The 20,987-nt window shown below is 37.1% G+C and overlaps 1 long non-coding RNA gene across 3 annotated transcripts in view; it reads right to left on the bottom strand.

Moving 5' to 3' along the window:
* Positions 1-20,987, bottom strand: part of LOC134736835 (uncharacterized) — a 279,550-nt gene that overhangs the window by 183,438 nt on the left and 75,125 nt on the right. For 2 of the 3 annotated variants that reach the window (XR_010121199.1, XR_010121201.1), the window contains exon 2: positions 7,742-7,852. This is a non-coding gene — a long non-coding RNA (uncharacterized lncRNA). The remainder of the gene's footprint in view (positions 1-7,741; positions 7,853-20,987) is intronic. The other variant, XR_010121200.1, reaches the window with a different exon arrangement.

The raw sequence follows: 20,987 nt of genomic DNA, 5'->3' as shown, positions 1-20,987 counted from the left end.
TCTAATTTTTCTTTACCCATAGATAAAAGGATGATAATCATTCTCATATACAGTTTAAAACAGCATTAGGGGATATACCTAATGCTAAATGACGAGTTAATGGGTGCAGCACACCAATATGTCACATGGATACATATGTAACAAACCTGCACATTGTGCACATGTACCCTAAAACTTAAAGTATAAGAATAATAATAATAAAAGAGTCAACTCTGAAATACATTACTTCCCGAAAGAACTATGTAGATTAGCCATTTGAAAATCTAAGTCATTATTAGAAAGAAAATTGCTCTTATTGTTTGATGAACTTAGGACTAGGATCTTAACTCTAGTAACAGCTCTAATTGGTAAGGGAAGTCTTGACTAGTTTCCTGGGCATACAGGGCAAACAATTCTTTTAACAGAGTCAAAATATTTGCTCATAAGGGGATATAAAGGCTTTAGTGATGTTTTTGGCATGCTGGAGTCACATTGAGGGACTCAAGTGCTTTTCAGGGCAAAGGTGACCTTAATACAGCTTCAAATACTCCTGATAACCTTGGGATAATTAAATAAGCTGTCTTAATTAAATGTCATTAAACATTCAGTTTACATAACTTCCCGTGTTCTGATTCTTTGCCAGGTACACAGCTTTCTGATTACTATGACACTCACCACTCCTTACAGGAAAAGGGTAAGTTAATTATATTAAGTTTAAGCCCTTTGGCCACTCTGACAGTGATTTCTCAGGGTGAATTAATAAATTGGCCTCTGATTATGATTTCATTTCTCATATAAAATAAAGATGACATGCTGATAAAATAGGCTTTGAGTATTTCCATTTCCCCGTGATAGTAATTTGCCTCTGTAAATTGATAAAATGATCTGATTATAATTTGGATTTCCATGTAGGTTAACTATAGGGATAATTCAAAAATCAAGCTAACGCAAATGTTCTAGTTCCTGTAACAATGATTTCATGTTGTATATTAATGAACAGGCATTCTGTTTTATGGATGAGCCACTTTAAGTTGTTAATGGCAGTCGGGCCCTGAGAGATGGAGTTGTTTTCAGTGTACTGATTGAACCATCTAACCGACCCTACAAGCTAAAGAGCTAGACTTTGGATAGGGATACATTTTTCAGCGTAATTAATGTTTTCCTAGCAGCCTCCTCCTAGAGATTTGACTTTTTCTTCTCTGGAGATTCTGGAAACTTCTCTCTGTTCCCCATGAGATAAGAATTAATTATGCAATGGAATTATTTTTGTCAACAGATACCTGGGGCTAAATTCTGTATCAGTGGTATTCCAGAAAATACCCTTACCCAGCTCATTTCTTTAATGAATCTACTGAACAATGTTCTGGGCTATCCAAGATACATAACCACGAAGATACAGGTGATCTGTTATTGCAGTGCCTTGTATATGCTTCACTGATGTGTCTCATTACCTGAGCTTCTATGCCAACTACAGACTGCTTCTGCTCTTTTTATTACTAGTTTCTCCTTTAACATGTTGATACGGGATGGGGTCAGGGAAGTGCTGGGTAGAGAAGGGTGGGGTCCCTTGCAAGGGCTGTAGTCCTGTGCCTGTGGACATAAGTAAGAATGGGCACTGTTGTTTCCGTGCCCAAATGTTGCATTTTTCAAGACCACTCTGGCCTATTATGACCCCCATCCTGTGCCCATATAAACCTGAGACCTTAGCAGACACACACACAAGCAGCGGAACGTCAAGACGAGTGGTGGAGAGCAGCAGAGAGCAGCCAGGCGATATGGCAGAGAAGGAAGGAAGACGTGCCTGAATGTCAAGAGGAGTTCATCTGACAACAGCTAAACTGCCGGGAAAGATTACCTCCCCAACCCCTCCACCTTCCAGCTCCCCATCCATCTCACTGAGAGCCACCTCCATCACTCAATAAAACCTTGTACTCATCCTTCAAGCCTACGTGTGATCCAATTATTTCAAGATACCGGGCAAGAACTCGGGATACAGAAGGCTGTCACACTGGCCCTCTGCCCTTGTGATAAGGCAGAAGGTCCACTGAACTGATTAACACACAAGCCGCCTGCAGATGGCAAATCTGAAAGAGCTTTGTAACCCATGCCCATTTGGGCTTCTGGAGTTGCAGACACCTAGCCCTTGGCACTGCTATGGGGCTGGGGCCCAAAAGTTGTCACTCAGACCTCTGCACCTGTACCTCTGCATGCTCACTCTTGGTTTGGGCTGTGGGGGTGACCAAACAGGCATGTCACACCCCTGTCACATGTCCTGTGAGGGGATTCAGGGAACTCTCCCATTTCAATATTTGTAGGTTAAATTTCGTATTTTACTCTGCAACTAGAAGTCTTTGTTTAATTTATGAAGCTTATTTATATCTGTCTTTGCCTCTTTTTAACCTCATAAACGAACCATCAGAACTACCTCAGTTTTTGCTTTACATATTTGAAAATTTTCCCTTGTTCTCTATTAATTAATTAGAAACATTTTATGCTGTAACCAGGACAATTACTCCCATGTTGGTATCCTGGTAGTCTAATTATGCTTAAGCAAATAATGAGATGGTTCACATTTAAACAGTGTCGTAAAATCAAAATATAAGCTGCATCAAAATCATGAGGGTAGTTGTTAGAGTTTTCTTTAAAAACAGATTTGTTCAAAGTTCACAGTATTGCAGTATTACAAATGTAATTATCATATTCTTAAAAGAGTTAGATTCAGAGACTTTCATAAAATTCTACAGTTAATGTAACTAGCTGTTGAAGTACACGGCTTTCTAGTCAATGGCAATATCAGATTCCTCAATTTCTGGTACTCCTCTAGAAATTTAACTTCGCATTTAGTGGGCTGAAATAGTTGTCTGAACTTAGAGAGAGAAACAAAGTTTTACGGGATTCTTGAATGTGATGCTCCAACTTTTTTATGTAGAACATATAGTTTATGTTCTTTGAAATATATCCTCAGATAAATTCAAAGTACCAGACTTAAATGTCTGTACTATAACATTTTTCTCCAACCGCAATAGAATTTACTTATTTGTCCTTATACTATTTGCCGTTGTTGAGGATTCTGTGAAGAAACAGTTTTCTGCTATTTATGTATTTATATATTTTTATTTACTTTTTTGAGATGGTGTCTCGCTATGTCACCCAGCCTAGAGTGCAATGGCATGATCTCAGCTCACTGCAACCTCTGCCTCCCAGGTTCCAGAGATTCTCCTGCCTCAGCCTCCCAAGTAGCTGGGATTACATGCACGCACTACCACACTTGGCTAATTTTTTTTTTTTTTTTTTTGTATTTTTAGTAGAGATGGGATTTCACCATGTTAGCCAGGCTGGTCTCAAACTCCTGATCTCAAGTGATCTGCCCGCCTTGGCTTCCGAAAGTGCTGGGATTACAGGCGTGAGCTACAGCGCCCAGCCTGCGATTTATTTTTGTAGTTACAGGGAAAATAATATCTGACTTCAAAGAGTTTGTATTGTCACATCATGTTCTCTCTACTGTATATATATATAATTTATTTATATATAAATTATATATATACTATATACTGTATACATATAATTTATACAGTATATTAGGAACACTCATGGAATTACTTTTCCTCAGATCATAGGATTAGATGTTGAAATTCTGATGACATTTTGAAAATATATCTGCTAATATCAAAAGTTGGGCCTCTAATACAAAATACTATAAAATGAACAAACTACAGTAGCTTTCAATTAAGTCATTCTCACGTTTACTCATTCAACATATATACGTTGTGCATGTACTGAAAAGGGTTGTTTTAAGCTTTGGGGATACGCTAATGAAAAAAAAATACCAAGAGAAAAAAGTCCCTTTCTTATGGACCATACGTTATTCCAGGTGAGAACAAGAATATCAGATGTTAAAGTACACAAAGAAAACAGCAAGCAATGGGCTAGAAAGTGCAGTAAGGGAGTTAAAATTTTACAAAGTGGTCAGGGAAACCTCCCAGAGAAGGAAATTTTGAGACAACTGTCCGGAAAGATGAGGGAGCAAATTGTGTTGATATTTGAGAGACGAGCTCTCCAGTTGGAAGGAAGAGCAAGCACTAAGACACTGATGGGAAGCATATGTCTGGCATATTCAGAATTAGCAGGGGGACAAAGGTGGTCAGAGGAATGGGCACTGGTAAGAGGTGAGGTCAGAGAAGTCCCATGGTGGAGGAGGTGGCAGGAAGGGGTGGGGAAGAGTGTGCATAAATTCCCGGGAAGGTCTAGCGCTCCTTGTGGGTAGGCAACAATAGGTTTCGGCAACTGCCTACAAATAGACACGTGCTGACTGTTGAGAGGTGATGGTAATCTAGGAGCCATTGTGAACAACAACTAGGAAAGGGATCCAAGGAGATATGGGTGGAACTTTAAATGCATCTACTATGTGTAGATGTGATTAACTTCCTGTCTTGGAGTTAATCCTTCACTTAACAAAATTAACAAAGACTCAGGTTGTAATGGTGGAGGTGGCAAGAAGTGGTTGGATTCTTGGTATATTTTGAAAGTACAGTCAATGTAACTTTTTGATGAATTGGAAGTAGGCTTCAAGAGAGTCAAGAAAATCAAAAGTTTGGGGCCTGAATACCTAAAGATATGGAAATGTCATAAACTGATATGGCAAAGAGGTAAAAAGAGAAAATTTTCGTTAAAATAAAGATGAGAAGTTTAATTTTAGACCTATTCAGCTTAAGATGAGTATAAGGCATGTTGGATTTGTAGCGATGGATAGATACATGTCTCATTCTCAGGTGAGAGTCCTGGGCTGGAAAGGAGAAACACAATTCATAGGCACAGAGATATGGTTTTGTTTCATTAAGATGAAAGCGATCACTGAGATATGGGGGCTTTGTTTTATCAGTTAGATTTCTCAGACTAATAAACTCCCTAAAGGAAGAAAAGTAAATGTTCTGTGAAGAGTTGTTCTGATTGAGTCCTGCCAACAGTGAAAGTCCTGGCTATTGGTTTTCCTCATGGACTTGCTTTTATTTAGGCAGTTGGGGCACTTACCTAGTATCAGCATCTGGCCTGGTAGACCACGGCCTTTTCTTTCCACTGTATTCCTTTGACTTTAAAGTAAGAAGAGCCTGATAGGTGCCCAGGATTTAATGAAGTTTTTAGGATCTACTCACATTGAATGTCTTTAAGTTACGAGAGCTCATTATGTTTTCTGTTTCACTTCCTGTCACTTCCTCCTGAGAAGCCTATCACTGTTTTTCTTCAACTCCCTTCCCACACACTTATCTACACACACACACACACAGTACCCATCTTCTTCATCTAGCTTCTACTCACTTCTATTCACCTACTTCTATGCTTCTACTCATCTCCTTATCTGTCAGAAATCACTTCTTCCACTTCACCCTCTCATAATCAATGATCACAGGATATGTTACATGATTGTAACAATAACAACTTGTATTGCCTAGTGGATTAACACTATCCTCCCACATAGACTGTATATCCAAGAGAAGAGAGACCATATCCACCTTGTACATCTGTACATTTCTGGTGTCCAGATAACTTTACACTGCAAGCAAGCATTCCACAAATACTTGTGTAATTAAACCAAATTGACTTGGAAGCACCAATAATATCATCGGTCATGCAAACACAAATATAAAAACATGGAAGCAAAATTATTGCAATAAACAAATATAAATAAAATCAAATTCACCTTCATAAAATCATATAATATTACAGTTTTAAAAAAACATGAATTTTCTCAAATGAATAATTTAAGTGGAAATATATGGACTTATTAAAATAGTATAATTGCAGAAGAATAGATACAAAATTTGAAATTTCTCTTGCTCAATCCAGATCCTGCAGATAATATTCTGAAGTCATTTAAAATGTGGCTATGAACTAACTTTTGATAACACTGATGGGATGAAGAACAGTGGTGAAGCTAGCACTTCACAGGAAGGTGAGTCCTGTGGGCTAAGTGGCTCTCACGGTTGATTCCTCAGTAGAATCCATAGTATCTGCCACCACAAGAAGAGTAGCACCAACTGTAACAATATCACGATACCCACAGCCATGCCCATAGCCCAGGCCACCATCACAGTTACCACAGTAGCACATGGTATCAGAAGTGAAGGATTAACTCCAAGATGGGAATTTGTTTCCTTAGTTTGAACATCATCTCAGTAGTGGGTACAGCATCTTGGCCTTCTAATGTTTTGTTTGAATAACCCATTGTTTCTGATTTCTTCTCTGTTTCTTTCCTTTAAACAGTTCAACATGTTGACATTGTGTCACCCTGACACCTTAATATTATTATTATGTTATGACTTTGTTTATATTCTTTTCTCACATAAAAATCTATGAGCTACTTCAGGGCACAGATTCTATCTTATCCATCCCTATACCCCATTGCCTACCAAAGCATCTGGCACATAATAGGCACTTAAATATTTGCTCAATGGGCTGAGTGTGGTGGTTCACACCTGTAATCCCAGCACTTTGGGAGGCTGAGGCAGGTGGATGCTTGAGGCCAGGAGTTCTAGAGCAGCCTGGCCAACATGGCAAAACCTACCAAAAATACAAAAACTAGCCAGCCATGGTGGTACACACCTGTAGTCCCAGCTACTTAGGAGGCTGAGGCACAAGAATCACTTGAACCCACGAGGCAGAAGTTGCAGTGAGCTAAGATCACACCACAGCACTCCAGCCTGGGCGCCAGATGGAGACTCTGTCTCAAAAAATAAAAATAAAAATAAATAAACACAGATTTGCTGAATGAATTAATGCATGGATGTGTGAATGAATAGATGAATTCTTACAATAAATGTATTAACGTATTAATGGATCAGAATGATTTTAAACAAAAGGAAATATTTTATACTGGGTAACTAAATATTAACTAATCTCTGTAGTAAAATGTTGACAGTTAAATCATGTGCCTTCAATGAGATTACTTCCCTCCTTTAAAGTCTGGATCATTTAGATTTCAATTTTTGAATTCATTAGTAGTTTTCACAGCATTACATGTATCCTGATAACCCCGTTTTAAGGAGACAGTTTATTAATAACATCCAAGATTAAAAGGTGATTTACAGCTTGGAGTACTTATTTGATTATAGGTAGAAGGAAGGCATATAAAGCTAAGTTTGGCAAACAGTTTTGTAGCATTAGGACCAAAATTGTTGTACAACCAGAAGATTCTACTCTGCGCTTATATTTTAACAAGTATTGAGTACTTGGCATGAATTCCACCTGTGTGACCTTATTTTTTCAGACATTTAAGCATTGATCGAAGACCTGGATGGCCAACATCATTCATGAGATCTTGATATACACATAATTTATATTTAGGATTCCAGTAATGCTGACCTTGTTTTGTCACTCAAAAGCATAATTGTTATTGTTGTGAATGTGTTGCTGTCATTTTTTATCTGGAGAATAGAATGTTTAATTAAGCCCATTACCTCATGCTCTTGGGCCTTAATACCAGGATAAAAGCAAGAGACAGGTGCTTGGATAGCTGTGATTAAACAGCTTAGATACTTCAGTAAGTTTCAAACATATTTACATAAAAACAATTAGAAAAAGATTGTTTAAAAGCTTTCAGAAAAAATAATTTTCTTTAAAAATAAAAACATTTCATAGTATTTTAATGTGACTTGTAATTGGCACAAAAAGGAAATATCTTGCACCAAGATAAATTTAATTATTTTTAAATATGTGCTCAATAATTTTATTCTAGTCTGTTATTTGTTAATTTCTTAAAGAAACATACCTTTAGAGGCCGGGTGCGGTGGCTCACGCTTGTAATCCCAGCACTTTGGGAGGCCGAGGCGGGCAGATCACGAGGTCAGGAGATGGAGACCACGGTGAAACCCTGTCTCTACTTAAAAAAAAAAGGAAACATACCTTTAGATACTAAGATTTTGGTCAGAGCCCAGGTTCCTTTTCAATCTAATTAATTTATTTATGTCAACACATTTGACTAAGAGCAGTTCTTTCTTGCAAGTAACTTCTCCTCCAGAGACCCTAAGGCTTTGCTGGATTTTATTCATAGAGCCCTTTCAGCCTGCATCTCCTTTAACAGCCCTCAATGGCAAGACAGCTCATTCTGGCAAAATAGAGACGGGGTATTTTGATTTAAGAAGAAGGACATGTGAAACAACAGATGCATGTTTGCACTATATGTTTATAAATATAATACAAAATCTATATAGTAGCTTCTTGTGCATACCACTAAAGTGAAGTTCTACCATATTGGTTCATTAATGATACAGCAAGTCCAAAGTCATCTATCCCTGAGCATGGAAGCGATGATAGCAAACTTGGCATGTGAGGTACAGTGAATCTCCCTATTCCACTGGCTTTGAATTTATTAAAAATTTGTATTAATGTCCAGAACTATTGGGGAAATAACATTTGTTGAGTACAGTTTTGTTTCTTATATCATTAAAACATCACACAATCCAAAGAGATAAATATATCCTTTTACAAATTAAAAAACTGAGGCAAAAAGAAGTCGAGTAATTGGCTAAAAGTCACATGAAAAGTAAGGAGAACAGTGATGGTCCAAACTCAAACCTACCCAGCTACGTGATGGTAGCATTGCTTTATAAAAATTAATTTTTTATCTGTTCTTTTTAACTTAAAAAATGCCTACTACCATTCATATCACTTGTCCTTTCCTTGGAAAAGTCAAGGGTTAAAATATTGGATGTTTTCTCAGCACACCTCTTTAGAGCAGACATGAACACAATGTGCCTTGAAATTTACTCCACTCACCGTTTAGAAAGATTGAAATTGGAGTGATACCAGATTTTTTTTCTAATCTATCCTATAAAGACACACTAAAAATCACTTTCAAATAAGGGAATACCACACTGGGCATGAGTAAACAGGGATTACAACAAGCTGACGAGCTATAAACCATGAGACATACTGCATGGCTTTTCACATCTTCTGCTAATAAGCTGAAGAACAACAGTCAAAGGATGTGAAGTACAAAACACGAATTATGGCTGCAGGGAAGCTCAACATGAAATGATGCAGCGAACATACAGTCTAACTGAAAAGGCCAAAAGCCAGGGTATGTAAAGAAAATAAACCTACTGTTTTGGATAATAACATTGGTTGTGCTGTGACTAAAATGACTAAATGAGATTGAAAATCTACCATGATTAAAATTAATTAATATAAATTATTGCAGTACCATGGAGGACCTGGTTCTTAACAATGCACACTCTGTGGAAGAAAGCATTCATTCATGTATTGGTATTTTTAGCTGACATATAATTTTTATATATATATATTTTGTTTGTTTGTTTGAGATGGGTTCTCACTCTGTCACCCAGGTTGGAGTGCAGTGGTGCGATCTTGGCTCACTGCAACCTCTGCCTCCCAGGCTCAAGTGATCCTCCCACCTCAGCCTCCTAAGTAGCTGGGACCACATGCGTGAGCCACCATGCCCAGCCAATTTTTTGTATTTTTGATAGAGACAGGGTTTTGCCATGTTTTCCAGCTGGTCTCAGACTCCTGAGTGCAGGCAAGCAACCTGCCTCAGCCTCCCAAAGTGCTGGGATTACAGGCGTGAGCCACTGCGCCCAGCCTATATATTTATAATTGATGCATTAATTCATTCTTTAGGAGTTAACAAATTCAGGAGCCAGAACACTGTTACAGGGACTCTGCTAAGTGCTGAGAATATGAACATACATCAGGCAAGAACAAAGGCTTCAATAATTTGTAATTATGATTTATACTTCCTGCTTTGTACATTTGTGCCTTTATGTACACAGTTTTCTCCACATGAAATGACTTTCCATCTTGACTTCATCTGGCTACTTCATCATTGTCATAGAAAACCCCCTTTATTTGTCTCTGCACCCTGAATGAGTCACCTTATCCTCAATCACTTGTCCATGTTTTATGTTTCCATAACACCCCTGTGATCTCCCCTCTCACAGCACTTACCTGTAATGTAGGCTCACCTGTCTACTAACTTACTAGACTATAAGCACTTTCATGGTAGGGATTATGTCTTGTTTCTCTTTTTATAATAGATGCTCAGTTTACATCATGTGTGTAAATGAACAAATAAATAAATCTTATTGGGACAGACCTAAAATAAACAGGTAAAAAGCAAAGTCTATGTCCTATAATTAAGGGAAGAGTTCTGTGGGCGATGAGTGAAGAGATTGTCTGGGTCTGCCTGACAAGACTAAGTAGGTTCTGTGGGAGGCAGGCAGAGAAACACTTCTCAGATAATGCAATGCTCCAGTGGAGAACCTCACAGTTGACTCAGCTATAGCTCATCGGATAGACGGAATAGATGTTCTCATAGATGGTGTGAGTTATCCACAGATAAGAAGGGCTGAGAATGCACGCCATGGTCAGCAAATTTTTAGTAGAAAAAACAAGATAAAATGACTGTTGGTATATGAAGGAGAAGCAGAAAATGACGTCAGACTCTGATATGGTTTGGCTTTGTGTCCCCACCCAATTCTCATCTCAAGTTGTAATCCCCGTGTCCAGGAAGGGACCTGGTAGGAAGCAGTTAGATCATGGGGGCGGTATCCCCCACGCTGTTCTCATCAGAGTGAGGGAGTTCTCACGAGAACTGATCGTTTAAAAGTGGCAGTTTCTCCTGTGCTCTCTCTTTCCTGCCACCATGTAAAACGTGCCTTGCTTCCCCTTCACCTTCTGCCATGATTATAAGTTTCCTGAGGCCTCCTCAGCCATGCAGAACTGTGAGTCAATTAAACCTCTTACCTTTACAAATTACCCAATCTTGGGCAGTTCTTTATAGCAGTGTGAAAACATACTAATACAAACACTAACCCAGACTGGATCATGAAGGAGTTTTATGCCCTGCTTCTAAGGTCAGATTTTGTGCATTAATTGATGGAGCCAGAGACCATGGACAGACCTCCCGCTGACAGAAGGAAAACAGTCTTTCAGGTAGACTAGTAAGAAGCACCAAAAATGCAAGAGAACCAAAGTAAGGAAAGCATATAATAGAAGCCAAGGAATGAAGTGGCTGTTAGTGCCAAATGACACAAGGAGGGCAAATATGAGATATGAAAAACACTGAGTCATTAGTGGGCCATTGGTGACCTAAATGAGAACGATCCTTGGGTTACAGTGAGAGGAAGAGACAAGTTAGAGTGAATTGAAGACTGAATGAGAAGCATCAGAGAAAGCTATATCAAACCTTAGATTTAAAGAAGGTTAGAGAAAGCTAGCCAGGAGTGATCTGGTGTTGAGACAGGCTTTTTTAATATCAAAAGACTTGAGCATGTTTATAGACTGACTGTAAGGTGTCAGTGGAAAAAAAAGAAGCTAAAATATAGTAGACAGAGAGGAAAATTTATCAGGCAAGGCGTTGAAGGAGATGGCATTTAAAGCAAAGTGGAAGGATGATTTTTTTGAAGAGGAGAGAGGATATAGTTTCTTCTGAGACTAAGATAAAAGGCTAAAAGACAGGTGCAAATATAGATAAGTGTGTGGGAAGGGAGTTGATAGAGTTTTCCCGTGATAGATTCTCCTTTCTCCATGAAATAAGAGGTAATCATTACAAGCAGAAGGAGGAGCAGAAGGCAGAAGTAAGCATTGAACAAGGGGTTTTAGTGATAATAGTGAAGAGGTGGAGTAGCTGCACTGAAAGCAAGAAAGAAAGAGTCCTGAAAACAAGTGAAAGGATTCCCAAACAGCACCAAGGACTCGGCCAAAACGAGAATCCTGTAAATGCATGGTGGCAACATTCCATGAGGTTCTGGGATTTCCTCCAATAGCAGCGAGGAGCCTGAGTTTGGAGGACAGAAGCCTTGGATTAATGCACAGATGAAGGTTTGCAGGGTAGGGGAACAGGAAGAGGAGATAATTTGCTGAAAGAAGTGTGATTGATGAGACAAATAGGATAGATCAAGGGCCATATAGTTTATGGTTTAAACTGGATATGAGTGGTGCACTATTAAAAATAATGTCTGGACAGTAGATACAAACCCAAGGACACATAGGAAATTAAGTGAAGAACATGACAGATTAAAAGAGGTGTCGGATAAGGAACAACCAATCTATATTATTTCAATAAAATGGCATGGCTGTAATAGAGGTGTGAAGAACTGGGACAATTAGAGATTTACTGACTTGGGATTCATTTTTAGAAAAAGAGGACCATCTGATATTAAGCATGGCTCAGGGAACGACTTGCTAAAGTAGAACAAAGGTGATGAGATTGGGGAATTTTGAGGCCAGAATGCTTAAATTGGTTGTCTACTTGATAATTTGATGAACTAAATGTAAGAATAGAATTTGGAGCCCAGTGTGACAGTTTTTGAAGTATGTGAGTTAGAGACTGTGATGGTGGTATAATAGATGACAGTTACTGGAAACTGTGACAAGGTGCTGGATCAAATAAAGTAAGTATATAAGATACCTAAAAGAAAAGCCTGATAGTGCCCAATGAGCAGAAAGTCATCTTCGTTATTTGCCAGGAAACCCAAGCCTGTATGCCAGCTTTATCCATCTGCTAAGCACAGAGAAAACAAAGGCAGCCAGCCAAAGAAGATTGTCCTAGCCCTTACTGTTCCTTCTTCCCTGCTTTTTGACTCAGCATAGGGTACAGAAAGCAGCTAGTTTGTGGTTGAAGAGGTAAACATTAAAAGTAGAGAACAAAACGATCATTCTCCATTCTGCTCTCCTACCACTGGTTGCTAATCTGTGTCATCTGGACCATTGTTTTTTACACTTGTGCTTTGGTTTTCTTATTTATAAAATGACAGTAATATTTGGATTTACTTAATGAGGTTATGGAAAATATAAAATGAGTTTATAGACATCAAGCACTTAGATGAGAGATTTGCATGTAATAGTAAGTGCCATGTGGCAGGTATTACCATTTATCATCATCATCATCACCATCATTTGTCATCACACATTGAGTGTTGGGTCTGCAAGCCTTTCCCTCTCATTAGCCTAGAGTTTTCACGTGCCACTCACATAGGGAGTTGTGTTTGAATGGGTTGTGAATACCCAAAGTCAGTGTAGAAAGGGCTGGAAGAGAAGGCAGCAGCGGGAGAATAGATTAGATGGGAAAAAGCGGAGAACAGACCAAGGAGCACTTGAGGCCCAGATGCCTGGAGCATTTGCTATTTAAGTGAACAGTAAGAAGTCGCTGTGTAGACAGATTGCTACCCACATCGCAAGTGTATTTGATTAAACTTTCACCAGACCAGCATCTACAGCTGCACATGAATGTGCAAGTGTAGTAAATTGTATCATTATTCCCAAGTATTCTTTCTTGTTTGCTCTGTAAAAAAAGTATACATTCAGAACTCCACTGAAGCTGGGTTTATTATGTGACCTGTTTGCTCAAGGAATACAAAGAGATGTAATTGACATCACATCTGAACACACCCTTTCAGAGATACCACAGGTTTTGCCAGCAATCTCGCCTTTCTCTGTTGCCACAAAGTGTCCTCAAGCAAGGCTGTTCTTTCTGCCTGGGTCCCAGGAAGGGAAAACAGGAAAAGAAGACACGCAGCCGTAGACCCAAACATGTAACATGAGTGAAAAACAATGACTTGTTTTTGTAGTTAGCTGTGAGGCTGAAATTGTCACCTGAGCAAAGCTTACTATGCAGAAATCGTTACAAAAGGTAGAATGTTAATCCATTTTAAAAGAGATATCTGTAATTGCTTTTAGATTAATGTGGTGGGCAGGAGAGAAAGCTCTAAGTGGAAGGTGGAAAAATGTTGACCCATTTTACACAGTGCAAAATATTTGGTAGAATTTTGGTTTGTAATAATTTTGAAAGCCGGAAATGAACTTCTGGCTTCAGATGAAGAGATCATGAAGCAGAATGCATTACTGTGCCTTTGTTGTTATTTTTCCATTTAGTCAACTTTTTGCAGTGTTATCAGAGGTTAATATGCTATAACTAACTTTCTGGAAATAAATCATGAATTATTAGGTATTAAATTGTTAAAAACTTTACGTAATTAACTTCATTTTTATGTCAACAAATGAAATTCCTTGGTTTTTGTTTTGTGTTGTTATTTTGTTGTTGTTTTGCTTTGTTTTGAGACAGAGTCTCACCCTGTTGCCCAGGCTGGGGTGCAGGGGCATGTGATCTCAGCTCATTGCAATGTCTGCCTCCTGAGCTCAAGCAATTCTCTTGCCTCAGCCTCCTGAGTAACTGAGATTACAGGCATGCACCACCATGCCCAGCTATAAAATTCCTTGTTTTGTCCACTATTATTTCTTGTGATGTTATCTCTGGAGGAAAAGGTGAATAAATAGAAGATATATTTTACATCTGTAAAAAATTTTATTGAACTTTAAAATCCCAAGAAAAGAGATTGTAAGAAAAAGAAGTAAATAAGTACAAACCAACATTCATTTTGCTCATATCAGCTTATACATAGTTAAAAAACTGTTAGTATCAATAAGAAGAATCTCATTTTAATGTGTAATATCATGGTTCTTATATTTTCTGGTATGTAATGTGTTGTCATTTAAATTCAAATAAAATTTAAGGCTGATGTGTGAGTTTAATAAATACAATTTATGATTAGTAAAATGTGGAGATTTATTTTAGGAAAAAATAGAAAATATTAGATTGGTGCAAAAGTTATTGTGTTTTATGTCATTACTTTTAATAGCAAAAACTTCAAGAACTTTCGCACCAAACTAATAAATGAAAAGGAAGTAAAACTTTTACATTTCCATTGCCCTACAATAATCAATACCGGTATTTTCATGTATATTCTTCCTATATTTTTCCATTTCTATTTTAACATATTTTGAAATTATTCTGCATACACATTTTTAGGCTGGGCTTTTTCTTTGGTATTAATATTTTCTAATGGCATCAACATTTTCTAAACGATCATTTTGTTGACTGTATAAGATTCCCAAAATATTTTATGATTTAATGATTTTTGAATCAATCCCATATTGTGGAATATCATTATATCTCAAACACCAGGGAAATGACCCTTTGGGGACAGTACCTACCGTCGTCACATTGAGCCATGTTTTTTGCTTCATTTAAACAGATGAACATCTGTGACAATTTTCTAGTATTAATTAGCGGGCTGCTCCAAGATGGGCATTTCCTTCTCCCAGAAGACAGAAAACTTTGAGGGAGAAGACAATGAAACACCTGCAGATTATATATATTTTTCTGTTAAAGAATTTTAACGATGCTCTTTAGAATACCACATGAAATAAGAGAGTTGAAATTGGATGTCAACAAGGGCACACCACATCTGTTGTAAGAGAAGGAAGGTAATGAGGAGAGCCTGACAAAGGCCCCCTATTCAGAACATGAACTCACTGAATTTTCAGAGTCTCAGCTGCACAGTGTGAAAATCTTTCTGCTGACAGCCCTAACCAATGAAGGATAAATGCTGTTCCTATGCTAGACACATTTGGAAAAGCCAGTCTTCATGCAGAGTTATTGAAGTACTGAGAGAACAGGCTCAATATTGGTAAGAAATAATGTATCAATAAAGGACAAAAAAATACTTTTTTGACATTTACCCTCTTGTTCTAAGAATTACATCTTATTACCATTTAAGGAATCAATCATATGAATTATGTCTCAATAAATGTTAAATATTACATTTGTTTTATGAAAATTGTGTGATTTTACACAGTATTATTCAACTTGCTTTTTGACTTAGAATGTAATTTTCAAAATAATGATAAAAGAATTCTATCTCATTATTTTTTAAAAGGTATATAGAAGAAAAACTGTAACTTACAGCCACATCAGGATAACTAGTCTTGGACTTGCCTTCCCACTGTATTAAGCTAGACAAAATATGTGAAATAATTGTTCTCAAAAATTGTACCGCAGGTAGCTTAGGACAACAATGCTCTAAAAAGGGAAACAAGCAATTTGAGTCCTAAAATCACCAAGCTTTCTCCCCATAATTCTCTCAGGCCTACTCTCTTAGTTCATTGTGTGCTCCTCTAACAGAATACCTGAAATTGGAGCATTTATAAAGCACAGAGATTCATTTTTCACAGTTCTGGAGACTGGAAAGTCCAAGGTTGAGGGTCCCAGAGCTGGCAAGGGAGATCTTGCTGTACCATCCCATGGCAGAAGGCAGAAGGGCAAGAGGGCATGTGAGAGTGAAGAAGGGCACCAAACTCATCCTTTTATCAGGAGTCCAATCCCACAATAACAGCATTCATCCACCAGTGAGCCCCCATGACCTAACAAACTCTTAAAAGTCCCACCTCGCAATAACGTTGCATTGATGATTCAATTTCTAATATATGGATTTCAGGGGATACATTCAAATCACAGCACCTACATTTCAGGGAGTGAAAACCCAGTGACAGCACAATGATCTTACTGTGCTGAGGACGAAGATGTCAAAGTCTAAAGAGTGGCTGTACATTTAAAGTAAGAACAGAATAAAGGACTGCACAAAGAAAGAAATCTAGTTATTTACAGAGCGGTCCTCACGAGCAAGCTTTGTTGAACACTAAGACACAAAGTGAACAGCGAAACTCCCTGAGAAGGAGCAAAGAACAGCTGAGCATATGCAAGCTAAATAATCTCCAGAACTCATGGAGGACTGGGAGATACATTTGAGTTCTTCGAATCAGAGTGGAGAGACTTTAGTGAAAAGCAGACCCCCAAAAAAGGGCACCTCACTAGTTAGGTCAACTGGCATTGCAGTGAAGTTTACGTTGGATGCACCAAGTTGTGAAACTATCAAGGAATACAGAAGTAATTTAACTACCAGCAAAACCGACATCCACACTACTTAAAGAAAGACAACAAAATCTACGTTCTAAACAACATATCACTAACGTTGGCATGTATTAAATATTATTAGGCAAGCAAAGAAACAGAAAAGAGTTGTGAATGTTTGGAAACAAAGTAAGTCAGTAAAACAAAACCAGAAATAATAGAGATGATAGAATAAGTATATTGAGACCTTAAAAGAAGTGTTATAAATATGCTGAAGGACGTAAAGGAATTCAGGAAAATGAGAAGATAAGTGAAAGATAAAAAAATTTTAAATCTACATCTCAAAAATACATGTCATACTGACATAAAAATTCAAAGGATGATATTAAAATCGTATTTAACACTGCAGAAGAAAAGATCAGTGAATTTGAAAATTGAGCAATAGAGATTGCCAAAACTTACATACAGAGAGAAAAAATGAAGTTAACAAAAATAATGATCAGATCCTCAGTTATCTGTGGAACAATATTGACTAGTGGACTATGTGTTTATACCTTGTATAAACATGTACAGGACAGAGAAACAGGACAATTTACATATGTACACACATATTTATTTATGTATAGTTGAGAATGAGGAAGACAGATTGATTGTATGAACTGTCTCTCACACAGCTATGCAGGCTCGGAAGTCCCATCGTCTGCCATCTGTAAGCTGGACAGTCAGAAATATCCAGTGGCAAGATTTAGTCCAAGTCTAAAGGTTTGAGAACTGGGGTGAGAGGGCGTGGTATAAGTCTCTGTCTGAGTCCAAAACTCTGAGAACCAGGAGGACTCATGTCCAAGCACAAGAGAAAATAGATGTCTCAGCTTCATTGGAGAGTGAATGTGCCTTTCTTTTGCCATTTTATTCTATTTAGTCCCTGAACAGACTGATTTATGTCCACCAGCATTGAGACATAGATTCATTGAGAGGGATCTTCTTTACTCAGTCTACTGATTCAAATGCTAATCTCTTCTGGAAAACCTTCATCAACACACCCAAAATAACATTTTACCAGTAATCTGAGTATCCCTTAACCCAATCAACTTGACACACAAAATGAAACATTGTGTATATTTAGAAGAGGGGGGATCAGAAAAAGTACTTGAAAAATAAATGGCTGAAATATTTCCTAAAAAGCACCTATAATTCTGAAGACCAAAGAAGCTCCACAGGAACCAAGTAACAAGAACTCACACACACACACACACACACACACACACACACACACACACACACGGAGATTATCATAATCAATACACAGGTAAAATGAAAACATTTTATAAAATGTCTAGTTTCTTGAATAATCAACCTTAATCAAAAAGAATAATCATGATTTATGGGGTTTATGACATATAAAAGTAAAATTTATAACGATAGCAAAGGGTGATGGGAAGTAAGCATACTGCTACAAGGTTAATATATCAAGCATGAAATGGCACAGTGTGTTAATTAAGATGCATATCATAGTTCTTAAAACAGACATTACTATAATAAATGTAGGCATATCTAATAAATAAACAGTGGCAAAAACAAAATGCTAAAATATCAATTAATCCAAATAAAAACAGGAAAAAGAGGAAAAAAGAAAGAAGAGATGAACCACAAACTTAGAAAATAATCTATACTTATTTGTTGGCTCATCTGTTCTTTCCTTTTTCCCCCTTATTTAAAGCTTTTATAACCAAATAATCAGAAGAAAACCAATTCACAAAAAAGGGCAAAAGATTTGAACAAGTGCTTCACAAAAGATGATATGTGGGTGGTCAATGTGCATATTAAATGATGCACAACATTTTGAGTCTTCAAATTAAAGCCAAAATGAAATAACACTAAACACTTTACAAAATGACTGAAATGCAAAAGAATGACAATACCAAGTGATGGTGAGAATGTGGAGGAATTGGAATGCTCATGCATTGATTAAGGAATGCAAAGTGTACATCCTCTGAATAAAAATTTAGCAAATAAAGTCAAGCATACTTTTACCATATGACCTACCCCCCAAAAAAGCATATGTCCATCATATTCATATTAACTTCAACCTTTAAAAAAAGTCAGAAACAGGTAAATGGATAAATAATTTAATCCATTCAATGGGATGCTTCTCAACCATAATAACAAAAGGAGTACAGACACACACCAAAATCAGCCGGGCGCGGTGGCTCATGCCTGTAATCCCAGCACTTTGGGAGGCCGCAGTGGGCGGATCAAGAGGTCGGGAGATCGAGACCATCCTGGCTAACACAGTGAAACCCCGTCTCTACTAAAAATACAAAAAAATTAGCCAGGCGTGGTGGCGGGTGCCTGTAGTCCCAGCTACTTGGGAGGCTGAGGCAGGAGAATGGCATGAACCCGGGAGGCGGAGCTTGCAGTGAGCCGAGATTACACCACTGCAGTCCAGCCTGGGCAAAAGAGCGAGACTCCATCTCAAAAAAAAAAAAAAAAAAAAAAAAAAGAATAAATCATAGAAGTACTCTGCATTATATCATTGTTATGTCCTTTTAGAAATGACCAAAGTAATCTATCGTGGTACAAATCATATCAGTGGCTACTTGGTGACTGGTTTAGGGTAAGGATTTACTTCTAAGATGTATCAGAGAAAGTTTGGGATTATGGAAAATTTTGATATCTTCATTGTGGTGGTGGTGACAGTCATACAGTTATATATTTGTCTATGTTCAGAAAAATCTGATCTTAAAGTGCATTTTATTTTATATAAACCATATTCCAATAAAGTTTATTTTCAAATTTCTGGTATTTTCCTAAATGAATAAGCCATACATATACATTTATAGACATATATAGGGTGTATAATGTGTCTATATAATATGTGTTATGTATGTATATATTATATATATGTGTTCATATATAATATTTATTCTTTTGTTAATGCTCCTCTGGAAGGTGTTCCTGAAATGTTTATTTAAAATAGGTACACTTGCCAGGCATGCTGGCTTGTGCCTGTAATCGCAGCTACTCAGGAGTAAGAGGCAGGAGGATCTCCAGAGACTAAAAGTTAGATGTGGTGGTGAGTTATGATTGCATCACAGCACTCAGCCTGGGCAACAGAGTGAGAACCTGTTTCAAATTAAATAAATAAGTAAATAATAAAATAGCTATAATTATTGAAAATTGGCTCCACATGTTTATAAAATTCTATATCTAAAAATACAATAAAACACTCATTTTCTTCTCTCTATGCTTTTATATATTATCAGTTATTTTAATTGTTAACCAGTCAGTAGAAAAAAATTTGTACTGTGATTCAATGTCAGTATATTTTATTACTAGATAAAGTAAAAACCTTTGCATGTAATTGTTGGTCATTCACATCTTTTCCTTTTGTAAACTGCATCTATTATAGAGATTATCTTTTTTTAACTTTTATTTTATGCTCAGGGGTACAAATGCAGGTTTGTTACGTGGGTAAATTTGTGTCACAGGGATTTGTAGTACAGTTATTTTATCACCCAGATATTAAGCCTAGTACCCATTAGTTATTCTTCCTGGTCCTCTTTCGTCTCCCACCTTCTACCCTCCAAAAGGTCCCAGTGTGTGTTGTTCCTCTTTTAAAAATAGCTGATACATAATAATTAACTTTTTACAATCCAGGATTTTCTTTTAGTCTTGTGTAACTGGCTTTTGCAATGGAGGAAAGAGTTAATATTTTTATAAAATAAAGTCAATCAATAACTTACAGTGATTGGATTTTACATTTTCAGTAGGCAGGTCACTCATAGAATTTTAGCAATGTTAATATTTATTTTCTTATATTTAGATATTTATTACCACTGAAAATCATGGTTGTTAATGGAAGAAAAAATATTTTTTTCATACACACACAAACGTAAACACACAGACTTTCTCAAAATGCTGGAAAGTTCTTTATTTACCAAAATGTCCATCTTTTTTTCCCCTGGAATTTCTATATTAATTAATTTTCTGTCCTATGATAGTGCCATAGTTTTAAATCTCTCATTTCATTTCACTGTTTCAGTTTTTAATTCATTCCTAATATGTATATAGTAAAGTGTACTAATATTACATATACAACTTAATGGATTTTTATGTATGTATACACTCATATAACCATTAGCTAGATCAAAATACAAAACATTTCCTCCACCCAGAAGATTCCACTGTGCCCTTTCTTATCCAATACCCTCCTGCCCAGAGGTACCACTATTCTCACTTTTATTACTGATTAGTTTGTTCTTTTTTTGAACTTCCCATAACTCTAAATAAATAACAACATATGATGTGT

Source organism: Symphalangus syndactylus, chromosome 5 (genome assembly GCF_028878055.3).
Source record: "Symphalangus syndactylus isolate Jambi chromosome 5, NHGRI_mSymSyn1-v2.1_pri, whole genome shotgun sequence".
In the NCBI taxonomy this organism is placed as follows: domain Eukaryota; kingdom Metazoa; phylum Chordata; class Mammalia; order Primates; family Hylobatidae; genus Symphalangus; species Symphalangus syndactylus.
The sequence above is the reverse complement of the archived record's forward strand: the minus strand, read 5'-3'. Positions and strand labels throughout refer to the sequence as shown.